Consider the following 13,481-nt stretch of genomic DNA (forward strand, 5'->3'; position numbering starts at 1 on the left):
AAAAAAATAGATTTCAAGTTTCTTTATTTCTAGTTCAGAAGCACATCTGTCTCATCGCTTTCACTTAACAGTCACTGACTTCCATTTAACCATTTAGTTTCCATCCAAACCCCTTCCTTTAGGGTCATAATTTGAAGGCATTTTTAGAAAATATTACTTGCTTATATGTTAGAGCTTAGAAAGTCTGGTTACGTTTTTTATTTGATTTGATATTTTTATTAAAAATTACTTTTATTGGGGCCTTCCCAATAAAGTGGTGGTACAGTGGGTTAGGACGCAACACTGCAATCTAGCCACAACCACATCCGTGCAAGTTCAATCCCCAGTCCCAGAGATCTACATGATGAGGTAGACCACTCCTGACCTCTAGTAATTGGTTTGTTTTTTTGGAGAAAATGCTAACTGGAATAATGGGGGGAAGTATAAAATCTTAGACTCTACCAAGTTTTAATGGTCAAAAGTGCTTCAATCATCCTCACTGCAGGGAGATGGAGTTCTCCATTTGCAATATAAAGGATTGTCACACATCATGGAAAGAGTATAGGCAAGTCAACATAGACTATACTGTCTGGCAGTAAATAACATTAAAATAACATTGTCATTTCTTAGGCATTTGCAATAAACATAATATCACAGGGCAAGAAAATATGTGGAAGTAGAGGGCAACTGAACAGTGGTACATTGTAATACCCTCCACAAACACCTAAGTAGAGCTCCCCTCTGTTATATTATAGATGAAAGAGGATATGCACTATGAAACCAGTATGAAGTATTTGAATTTAATCTAGTAACAGCAGGAAGTCATTGCAATTTTGAAAGGGAATGACAGCTACAAATACATCCCTTTATCCTTTTATCAAACAACCTGTAACCACATGCTCTTACTTTAAATGTCTTTGTCATTGCTGTGGTAGTGGAAATAATAACAGTCACAAAAATATTAATAAAGATTAATTCACACCATCAAATGTTTTCCATCTCAAAGCATTTACAATTACATGTCACTGATCTGTAAGCAGCAACCTGTCTTATAACGGACAGGTTTGAAAACATAGATAGTAGGAAGCACTTATATTTATCATGAATAATTACTCTTCATTTTGCTTCCCAGTTCGATTCAATGTATTAAATATACTTTAATATATTTTTTAAGATTTATTTATTTATGCATACAGAACTGGGCTATAGGCCAGAAGCTCAGGGGCAGTGAGAGGCTTCACCAGAGACAGAGTGGGGAGCAGAACAGGCAGATTTGCGGAGTACACTGCTGAGGGGAGCAGGGGGGGTGTCAGAAGAGATTTGCGGCGCCATGTGGTCACCTCTGGAGCAGCAGGTCACCTCCGAACTCATGTGGAAGTGGCTTTAGCTTCTTAGTACTGTGTTTTAACCTGTTGTGTGACCAGGGAGGGCCTACACGTTAATATTTTATTGCAGAAATGAACTTTTATGTAGTGAATCTCATTCATTCACTCATTCATTCATTTAATGTGAATGTGAACTTAATTCTTGTGTGCAAATGTATTCTTCTAAATAGGAACTGAAAATTTAGTGAAGGCAAAAAAAAAAAAATACTGCCTCAATAAGTATATGTTCTCAAATTTATCAAGATTGGATATTTGTTCAAAATAGTTACATCTTTCTTTTGAATTCAGTTTTCTTTTGAAATTTTCAAGTTATTTGTGGCAACTTATATAAAAAAGAGATCAATCTTAAAGTTTAGGGGAAATCTTTGTTATCAAAATCTTTACTTTCTTCTTTAATAAACATATTTTCTAAGCATGACTCAGAATCTAAATGTTATTTATGCCTTTGCAGTGGCTTATACGTAAGAAGAAAAGGAAAATATACTTTAAAAAAAGCAGCAATTTAAGTCTTAATAACTACTATTGAGTGACTTGACTTAATCATTTAACTTTATGACTTACAAAAGCATTTAAAAACATTTATTCTGTCAAATGCATAAACTCAAACAAAAATTTCAACAAAGAGTCTGTTGAGTTGGTTATGATAAAATTTGAATACGGGCCCTCCCTAGTGGCACAGCGGGTTAAAGCACAGCACTAAGAAGCTAAAGCCACTTCAGCATGAGTTCGATTCCCGCCTGCTCCGGAGGAGATCCACATGGCGTGGCAGACCTCTCCTGACCCGCCCGCTGCTCCCCTCAGCAGTGTACTTCGTCGATCTGCCTGTTCTGCTCCCTGCTCTGTCTCTGGTAAAGCCTCTCACCCTCCACATCTCTGGCCTGTAACCCAGTTCTGTTTGAATAAATAAATAAATCTTTAAAAAAAAATTGAATACAACATTAATAACAACTAATCAAAGTTGTCCTTTGCTACAAGTATTGGGAAATAAAATCAAACCAGATAGAAGCTAGAGAATAAAATAATGTTACATTAATAGTAGATGGGGCTACATTTCAGGGGCTGTTTACATCCATGCTTTCCACTTCAAGTCCACCTGTGAATGGAAAAGGGGCTGTCCTACCCTTGTCCCTGGCAACCAGAGTGCAGCCTCCGTCCGTCATTTCACCCAGCAGGAACCCCAGAAGCTCTGGTTCAAGCTGAATATCCAAGTGCCGTGTAACCACCGCAGGCCCACCCTGGTCAGTTCTCGCAGACTCAAAGGGGAGTCTTTGGTAGAATTTGATGTTGACACAAGGGGACATACTTGCAGGCAGGCAGGCAGAGAGAGTAACACAGCCTCCGACACTGAGAGGCAGAGTAGCAATTCTCTGTGCCTTGCCCTCTGCGTCACAACTGACACCTTGCTGCAAATGTGGAGCCCATCTGTTGTTTGCTAGATGTCCCAGTGATGGGAAACACAGCATTTCAAGATACGGAAGGTGAAAAATAGCCCGATTCACTCAGTTTTCTTTATACCAAGGGAACCTGGACAAATTGGTTTTCTGTTTCCTACAAGAAACCAGAGACTTTGAGTACCTTAAAATTAAGATTAGAATGAGGAAAGCTGGTTAAAGGGGAGATTTATTGAAAAGTGACAAAGCTGGAAAGAGAACCCCACACAGACCTTCTTAACTAAAGTGGTGTTCTGAGGTGCAGAAGCTAGGGGGTTATGTAAGTTTTAAGGCTGGGTTTGAAAACAAGGGAATTAAATTTTCTTGGCTGAGAAGGCAAGTAAAGTGGACTTATCTAAAGTCCATTAACCACCCATTATTTGCTGTTAATTGTGAGCACTGCTTAGTTACAGATCGGAGGTCATGCAGTGTATGTGACCATCTCATGGGGGATATTTCATGGCGCTCCACTTGGGGTGGTCTGGTCTAAGATCAATAACTCCCTTCTCCAATGGCTAGTTTTATCAAACTGTGAAGAGATAGCTCAGAAATGGACCAGGGAAGTTTATGGCAGCAAATGTTAAGGCCAGGAGTCAGATTTATTTAACCTCCTGCTTACCAGCCAATCCTTAAGTCCTATCCCTGGCTTGACACCCTTTGTATCTCACAAACAAATTCCTCTAGGACATAATGTCAGGGTAAGAGAGAAAGTGGAATAGATGTTAAAATTACAATATTCAGAAAGCATAAGAATCATCTTAAGAGTTTATGTTCAGTTTCAAAGAAAAGTGATCATAATTTGATCAACTTTGGCCACAGCAACAGGAGTACATAAACAGAATAAAAGAAAATGCCAACTGAAAACTTGTTGTGATTCCCAAGATTTCTCTGGATTGGAAAATGGCTTTAGGGAATGACTGGGTAATGTGATTAAGAAAACATCTTGAAAGAGCGTATTATTATAACAATAGAGCCCACCTCAAATGGGTTGGTTTACAGAGGAAATTACATTAGGATTTTTAGTATATTTTGGGGAACTGATACCATAAGGTAGAAAGAATTTATGAAGAAAGTTATAAGCAAAATTTGATAAATTTCTATGAAACATTTTGTGACAAAAGTCTTCATATTATAGAGTAACCATTTAGGATATTGGATCTCAAATAAGAAATATGTACTTAGTGTGATTGAATTGAGGGATCTTGTACAATAAGAGTATTATTTACATATCAAATTTCAGATACACTAACTTAGGTATGACTGAAATCCTGTATGAGCAGTAACTATACTTAAGAGAATGTATTTCTTGATAAAAAGAAGTTGCTAAATTCATGTGTAACAGTATATAGCCCAAATGTACTGTGATTTAGATCACCAGTATGGATTAAACTATAACATGGAGGAATTTATACAAATGTTGGAACATGAGAAATCTGAAAATCTGGAAAGAGTACAGTTGTTTTGTTGTGATTTTTAGTACTGTAATTTGTTAAGGATTGGATGATGATCATTTTTTTTTCATAATTTTAGATTTTTGCCTGTAGCTAGACAGGAGAAAAAAAGTAGTTCATCTGTTGGGATACTTTACAGATCTGTTGAATTCTTGGAGGCAAAATTTTTGACTAAGAATAGCTTTTAAAATTGAAATTTCTTGGACTACTGAGCATTTCTTGACCAGCTGCTTGGCAGGTAATGGGTAATAGATTCAAAGATTTTTCAGAAGAATTTTTTTGTGACAATGTAAACAGACTTACATATTTGGCTAAATAGTATAGTTTAGACTAACTAAATATGACAGAATGAATTTTCATTGATTTTATGATCTAAGAGTTATGAAATTGTGGTCTCACGGTCTAAGATTAGGAATGTAGGCCAAATTATTAAAATTTTGTGGTTGCAGTGATTTGGTGATGGAAAACCCAAGGGGATTACAACTGAGATGGAAAAATGCCCAAAATGATGTAAAAAAAAAAAGTAAAGTGAAAAAATTTTTGTGGTTGCAACTATGTTATTTTTTCCTTTTAGCCCTTTTTTATTTGCATTTCTTTAACTTCCATCTTCTCTGAAAATAGCAAAATTTGATTTATTAATAGTTCATCCTAAAATCCACTGTGAGTGCAATTACAGTTCTAAAATTTTTCTTAAAATTTTGATCACGTTTCTGTTTTAGAATCCTAAAATACCTCACAATTTTAGGAAGAATGAAACTACAATTCATGTCTTGTTCAGACATTTTAACAAGTTGTCCTCTGCTTTTATCAAGATATGTCATATTTACCTTTTAAATAATTTTTGACCTACACCATTTGCCAGGCATTAAATAGTTAACATTTCAAAATGATATGTTTACTGAGACCTCCTAAGGTTGGTATGGCACAGAGGATACCATTGTCATAGGCACAGTGAGTCTGTGCAGTTTTTAAAGTGATTTTTGCTTGAATATTTTATATGTAAATCCTTTATATATTTTACATATTTATGTGAAATGCAAATTATACATATGAAACTATATGCTGTATTTTGCATACGTACATATATAGTTCATATTTTTCCGTTCATCATTGATGGTTTATTTTTAATGTGCTCCATTTTGAAGAACTTTTATTGCTAAATTTCCTTCAGTATTTAAGCAATTAAGCATAACCAATGAAATTTTCATTTTAGGTATTGTCATTTTCATGTAGATATTCCATCTGGGTCTTCTTTATCTAATCCACAGCTCTTTATGTTCATGTTTTCATCTGTCTCCTTGTGATTACAGAGATAATTATAATAGCTGTTTAAGATCATTATCTGTCAAATCCATTATATTTGCCATTTGGGCCTGTTTTTATTTACCTGCCTTTTCACATATGTCTGAAGCTTGTTGTTTTTTCTTACTGAATGCTTAACATTTTAGGTGCTAGAATTTGTTGTGCTCCTTTGGGTAGTTATTTGTAATCAAATCCTTTGGAGGCTTGCTTTTAAGACTTGCTGGTGTGGGTCCATAAATACTCAACACTTAGTCTACATAGTTCAAACAGAACTACTACTAAGCATAACATTTTAGAATATTCTATTGGTTGGATGGCCTGTCTATTAAGGCCATTCCCCTAGAGGAATGGGAACACAAATTATTTGCAGCTATGAGTCCCTATTGCCTGTCCCTCTAGCTCTGAGCTTGGAGGAATTGCCTCTCATGCATGTGAGAAATAGCCTCTGCAGGTCTTAGAGTATTTTTCTTTGTAATTCTAACCATTCTGATTTCTGCCCTGAAAATTCTCTCTTCCTCTTCACTTTTTGAGTCCTAATCTGTGTCTCTTGGGCTTGTCAAGACCATTGGGCTTTGAGTGCCTCTCCATGTGGTGTGGTCTGTAAGCATCCAGTTCTGTGATCAGAGAACTTGCCTATTTCAGCCCTTTCTCACAATATTCCCTATTTCCCAGGATCTGAAAATACTTTTCATATTTTTAATCTAATTTTCTATTCTTTAATACAGGAGATTAGATCTTGTTCCTGTTACTCTATTATGTTCAGTAATAACTAAGATTTCAACCTATTTTATTTCTACTTCTTCTGTCCATTAAATTTTAATCACTATATTTTTATTTTCAGAATTTATCATTTTTCTTTTTCAAATCTTCCCCTTTCCATAGCACATTAGTCCTTAGGATCACAGTGATTTTTTTTTTTCTTATTTGTTTACTCTTCAAATTCTTGGGAGACTAAGTTTACTTGGTCCTATTGAATTCCACTCATGGTAGCTTATTTTCTGATTTTGATTTTGAAGTCATTTTAACAACCCTACTTTCCCATGAATAATTTTGTATCCTGGGTTTAAAATCTCATTCAACAGTCTAGGAGGGAGTCCTGGACCATATCAAGTTTGATCACCCCCAGTCTCTGCATTGCTCCATTCTCCTTAGAAAGAGGGTGGTGCCATTACTCAATGCTCCTTTTTCAGTTTCCCCATCTCAGACAGTATTGCTTGAATCAGAGTTCCACACTACTTTTGATTACTTCATGGTCCAGCTTGAGAATAAGCCAAAAAACTTTTGCTTTAGCAATAACACATTGATGAGCACATTTTGCCCTCTGGATTTTGTCACTCATCCAATCCTTTCTTTCAGCGATTCCTCAGAAATTTTACTTGTACTCTGCTAACAATACTATTTCTTTTCCAGGAGGTTGTATGTGGCTATGTGTCCAGTCAAACACACATAAAAAACCAGAAACAACATAATTAGACCATTACATAAATATATATGAGTTGTTTGTATATTACAACATTTTTATGGATGTGTGGCTAAATACAGTTATGTATAGTCATATTAATATATATGACTATATATTTGTACACACACATATACATACACATATAGTCTATATGCACTGTATAGAATCTATCATAGCTCTGTTAAGAAAAAAAGGTTCAGTATACTCTTAACACAGGAACTCACTCCAACCTCCTGACAGTAATTTCTATCAAAAGTCTTTATTAAAATTATTCAAATTACTTTGATGACTTTAGAGCAGTCAGAATTTTGGAGTAGAAGATAATTGCTAGTATATATGAAATATTATGCTGCTATATTTGGAGCATATTATGTTACTGATTGTTTTCTTATTTGCTACTTCCCCTTCATGTTTCCCAACTCATCTCTAAGAAGTGAATTAAGACTCTGCACTCTCTTGTCTTCAGCATGGAAGAGTGAAAACAGAAACTACTTGAAAACAGTTTCTTTTCTTATCATTTGTGAAAGTCTTTGCCAGTTGTGGGATTAGACTAAGAGTTTTACAGTGGGAAGAGCAAGAACCCAATATCTTTCAAATCAGAGAGGGGGGATTTATAGGAGATGTTAGTCTGCCTTTACGGCCAATACTGGGGGAGTAAACAAGTGGGTTCTGTACTATACCAAGGAAAATATTGCCTGAGAAGGCAGCATAGAGGTCAGGGACCTTATTTCTAATTTGTACAGACTTTGACTAAGAGCACAAGGACCTATCTAATTTCTTAACCAACTAAAAGGAAAAGGAGTGAAATAATAGACTAAGAAACCATTCTAATGCTTGTGTGTGTGTTTTATGAGTTAGATGAGCAGTGTGCACAGCTAGTAGGTTGTTTTTATCATTGCAGCCGCATTAGCTCTGTATCAAGGAAAATGTCTTAAAGAATTTTATTTACTGTTATTTGGTATCCTGTGAAGTTGTTATGCAATCATATTCATGCTTTCTTTAATGCTTTTATCAGTGCATAGGAAAGTTAATGAGAGTAATTTAAGGATTATTGGCATCATATTTTCTTTAATTTTTTTTATTTATTCATACAAGAGCCGGGGTGTAGGCCACAGGTTCAGGGGGTGAGAGGATTCACAAGAGACAGAGTAGGGAGCAGAACAGGCAGATCCACTAAAATACACTGCTGAGGGGAGCAGTGGAAGAGACAGGAGAGGTCTGCTGTACCATGTGGGTCAGCTCCCTGGCTGGGGATTGAACTTGTGCTGCAGTGGCTGTGAGTAGCTTCATAGTGATGAGACTTAACTTTCCTGTAGCTAAGGCCCCAGGATAGTAGGGAGAAACAGATGCTGGACCCTGTTTCCCAGCTACCAAGACCAGAAGCCAGTCCTCTGGGTCCCAGAGTGTGACTGGTGCTGCCATCTCTCTCTATAATAAGCATTCCAAGGGCTAGCTGATACCAGGTGTATATAGATAATCAGTAGGTTTCTCCTCATTACTATTATCACAAACTTACATTTACAAATCCCCATCGTTTCTGTGATAAAAGATGTAACTACTGATCCCAGTTTCTATCATATATTTGCCACTAGCTATAGCAAGACCTACATTTTTAATGAAGATGACTTCTGTCATAACACTGGAGCTTTCCTTTCCTAGGTCAGAATCAGCACTCTTTCTCTAGGAGATCTCATCATAGAAGAGCAGTCTACTACAAAATTAGGGCAAAGATGAAATTGGCATTTAGCACCCTTACTACAGTCCCTTCCATATTCATCTCTTAGCTATGTCTCCCCAAGAATCTGACATACAGCCTAAAGATTAACTAGATTTTCTTCATTATTTTAGTGCCTCCTCATTTTCTATCCATTGCAATATTTCTCAAAAGGAACATTACAGTCTTTATGAGAAGAAATTTTATTTTCCAAACACAGATACTTAGAATCGTAATAACATTTTGAGGAAGAAGAACCTCCCTGCACTATACAAGAACTTCTATTAGACCTCAGTTACTCATCCTGGCATTCCCAGGAAGCGTTTAGCTTCAGTGCCTAGAACAAAGGAGTCTTTGTCAGGCTTCTGAATAAATGTGGCTTGTGATCGGAAATCCAGTGCGTTGGCTTAACTCTGTTAGACTATATAACAAATTAGTGAACTCTTCCTTTGGCAGGTTGTTCTGCATGACGACTTCAAATTCCTCAAGAGCAGGAATTTTGTCTGTCTCACCAACTTGAAAATTATCGATTGAACTTCAGACGTCAGTATTGCAGAGTAAAGTGTGAAGAAAAAAAAACAGTACGAAATGTAAAAAGTTAGAACTGAGTTGTTGGAAAGATAGACGGATACTAATATTAAGCTCAGCTAAAGAACCCAGCTTCTGCAGCACCGACGGAGTGTCCCTGGGTTGCCTTAGCAACCCGGGAGCGCGTCCGCCTCCAGCCACGCCCATCGTCACGCCCCTCATCCACGCCTAGCGTCGCCGCTCCTGGCTCTACCGCTTACTTCCGCCCCAACTTGCCAGCGGGACCTAGAGTCCTGCTGTCTCTGCACTGTGCTTGTAATGCCTGATTAAAAATTCGGCTTCAAATAACGGCAATAAAAATGATTCTTTTCATACAGTCTGAATTTTCACCCCAAATATGTATATATATAAAGAAAATGGATATATGTGATGTGGAGGCTCCGTGCAGATTAAACATCTAAGGCCAATTTTGCCGGCAATATGCTAGACAACAACAACTCTGGAGGTCCCCAGTTTGCTCGGGGAGACGTGGATCTTAGTGGGGCGGAGCGGTCTACCGTACCGCGGCGGAAGTGGGGCTACCGGGCGTGCTCGAGTTGGGGTCTCTACCCACACCGGCTCCACCATGTAAGTTTTGTTTACTGTCCGACCCAGTTGCAGTCTCAGGGTCCAGACTTAAGTGTCTGCCGCTTTCTTCCTCAGGTCCAAGGTTTCCTTTAAGATCACGCTGACGTCGGATCCGCGACTGCCCTACAAAGTGTGAGTAGCACCGCTGCGGTGGGTTTTGGGGCGCTAGGGAGGATCCGGAAGGTGAGTCTTAGCCTTCTACTCAATTTCCATTTCAGCAGACTGCATCCCTTCTCTTTCGTATTTCCTCGAGCCTCTTGTGTCCCTTCGGAACCGAAAGGACATCCCGAGGCCGCTCCTTTTAAGTGGTACCTGCTTTGGGCATAGGGTTGGGTGTGTGTTGTTGGAGACCTCCCCTCAGAATTCATTATTGGGTGGGGGTGAAGGAGGACTGCAGACAGGGGCTCTGGATATTTGCTGGTGGATCTTTAAACAATCCCTACCTGCGAGTAATTAGAAAAACCTTTCACCACTTTTTACCAGCTGTTGGAGGACAGGAAGACAGCCCGATCCAGATCTTGGAATTCGGTTTTGACATTTTGTTGATTTTCCATTCGTTTTCTTAACTGTAATACAAATATGAAATATAACCTCACGCTTCACGGTGTGCACGTTTCACTCACTCTCCACCAAATCTCCAGAGCCAATATACTCATTTTGCTCCTCACCTGCTCCCCAACTTCCTACTACCTATATTTTTATTGTCTAAACATTTTTGTCGTGTTTCTTCAGCTTATTTTCCTTGGCTATTTTTACTCCACAAATGAGAAAAACAATCTGGTAATTGTCTTTCACTTGCTGACTTCTTTCACTTAGCATAGTCACTTCAAGATCCACCCATTTTATTCCAAAGGCTATTTTATCTTTCATAGCTGAGTGGTGTTCCATTGAGTATATATACCAACATTTCCTTATCCAGTTGTCTGTCAGTGGGCATTTAGCTTGATTCTGTTGTGTTTGTTAATGTAAATATTGCTGCTATAACTGCATAAATCTTTTCATATTAGTGATTTTATAGTCCTTGGGTAAATACCAGAATTCCTTTATCTAAAGCATATGGTATTTCCATTTTTAAGTTTTTAAAGACACTCATACTGTTTTTCCATATAGTCAGCACCAATTTTCATTCCTACCAACAGTGAATGAATGTTCATTTTCTGTGCATCCTCACTAATACTTCTCATCTCCAGCCTTTAATAGAGGCCATTCTTCTAGGGGCAAGTTTTTGACTTGTATTTCTTTTTAGTAAGTGATGTTGAGTTTGAACATTTATTACTATCAGGCTCTTGATTCTTAGTGTGAGATTCAAGCGTTGGTCACCACAAAATAATGAACCTCAAATCAGACATTATATATATAGGGATTTAATAGTTTTTAGTGGGAATGGGAAATACAAAAATTAGGCATTTTATCCATGTAGAGCCTTTACTAATCCTTTAGCAATTGAATGATGGGTTAGTATGAATCTGAACACATACTTACCTAGATCTTCTTATGATTTAAGCTTTGTTGACATTGTTGCAGTTAAAAGCCAGGGCCAGGATTGACTACATCATTAAAATAATCAGTATCTTAACCTACCTGTTAAATTAGAGTAGCTGTCATCAGTCTCAGTAACATAGCTGTCCTTTGCTCTCATATTGTTTGTTTCCCAATGGTCTTACACATTATCTTAAGTATTCATGGTTACAGCCTAGAACCTTGAGGACCCCAGAAATTGTTCCACTCTAACATACCATTTTCTAGCAATTTCCCATGAGTAATCACATTCTCTTGTTCCAGTTGATTTCCACTTATCGCTTCTGGGACAATATTTCTCTTACTGCACTATAATCCACTTCTTTTTCATCTATAACTACTTTCTACCCTGTGTCTTACCCCACTCCTTTTCTTCTTATCCAGCTTATAGTTCATGATCCATCTTTAAATCACATTCTTGCAACCACTGTCAACTCTGGTGCTCTTACCCTGAAGCACCTCCAGCATACTTAGCTTAATGAAACACTAAGTGTCCCTGCTACCTTGTCAGGTTTGCTGTTCTCATCTTTCCATTTCCACATCTATAAATCTACCGCTATATATGGAAATTCATAATTTCTCTCTACCATTCTGTCACCATGGAAAGCATTACTTTATCCCTAGGCTCTGGATCTTTTAGTTTCTTGAGATTATAGATTCCAGAGATCCCCCTCTCTCTGTCATCTTTGATTTCTACCTTTCTACTAGCTTCACAATGATGTGTAAATATACTCTGAAAAATAAAGAGTGAGAAAGAGTATTGACATCAGTATCTATAACTGCCTGGGACATAGTAACTAATATGTGATGGCTGAAAGATTTGAGTTAGCATACTCATTGGTTTATGCATAGTGCTTATGTGTAATCTTACATATATGTGGACTTTATGATAAATATTATGGTATCATCTACAGATTGTATGTTTATTTAAAATACATTTTGTGTGTGTGTGTGTGTGTGTGTGTAAGGATAGTTATGCTATGTCCTATTCATCCTAAATAGTAGCTAGTTCTTGAATACTAAGAACTATCTCACTAGTGAAAAACAGCTCTTAGATTTTTGGGAAAACATGCTTTAGCATTTTGATATCACATTTGTTTGTCAAGCGTGTAAACATAAATTTTGAGGTAGAAATTCCCATGGAGTTCAGCATTACTAATAAATAAGTTCTGGAAGGGATGTTTCAGTTCTAGATTGGTTCTAGGACATGTCAGAATTTGGGCATTTTTGTTTTCATAGATGTTGGTATTGCTACTAGGTTATAGAAATGTTGAAATCAAATATACCCTTTAATATACAGGACAAATTAAAATCATTCTTAACTCTTCCAATCATATTCCAATCTTTCTCTCTGATCATACTTACCTCCCCTTCACCCTTCCTCCTCACTCTCATCTACCCTTCTCTCACATTTTTAGCAAGAATTAATTGACAATTATTTCTCATATTAATCCTCCTGCTTTTACACATGCTCTTTTTCTGTGCTTAGAATGAAGGCTTTTTGTCCACCACATTTTGACACATAACATCATTTAATAAATCAAAATTTCACCTTTGTGAAGATTGTATAACTTCTTTAGCTGCCTATAGTAGGTTTGTTCTTATACTTTATGACATCATGTGTCAAGATGTGTCTGTTTATTTAAAGAAAAAACAAATTATGGGCCTCCGTGATGGCCCAAAGGGTTAAGTCTTAGCACTGTGAAGCTATCTGCAGCCACTGCATCATGAGTTCTACCCCCAGCCCAGGAGGTGACCCACATGGCATAGCAGACCTCTTCTGTATTACCTGCTGTTCCCCTCAGCAGTGTATTTCAGTAGATCTGCCTGTTCTGTTCCCCACTCTGTCTCTGGTGGGGACCCCCCACTATTCCCCCCAGCCTACACCCCAGCTCTTGTATGCATAAATAAGTAAAATGCATCTTAAAAATTTTAAAAAGCAAATCATGCTAATAATATACTTAAAAAATTCACTTTAACATACAAAAGTTCCCATTTTTTTCAAAACATCAGTAAACTGTAAGTGCTAATTTTACAAGCTGATGTGATTATTAAAAATGCACAGAAAGGGCCCTCCCTGGTGGC

Source organism: Condylura cristata, unplaced genomic scaffold, assembly GCF_000260355.1.
Source record: "Condylura cristata isolate star-nosed mole 26May11 unplaced genomic scaffold, ConCri1.0 scaffold00010, whole genome shotgun sequence".
NCBI classification, from domain to species: Eukaryota; Metazoa; Chordata; class Mammalia; order Eulipotyphla; family Talpidae; genus Condylura; species Condylura cristata.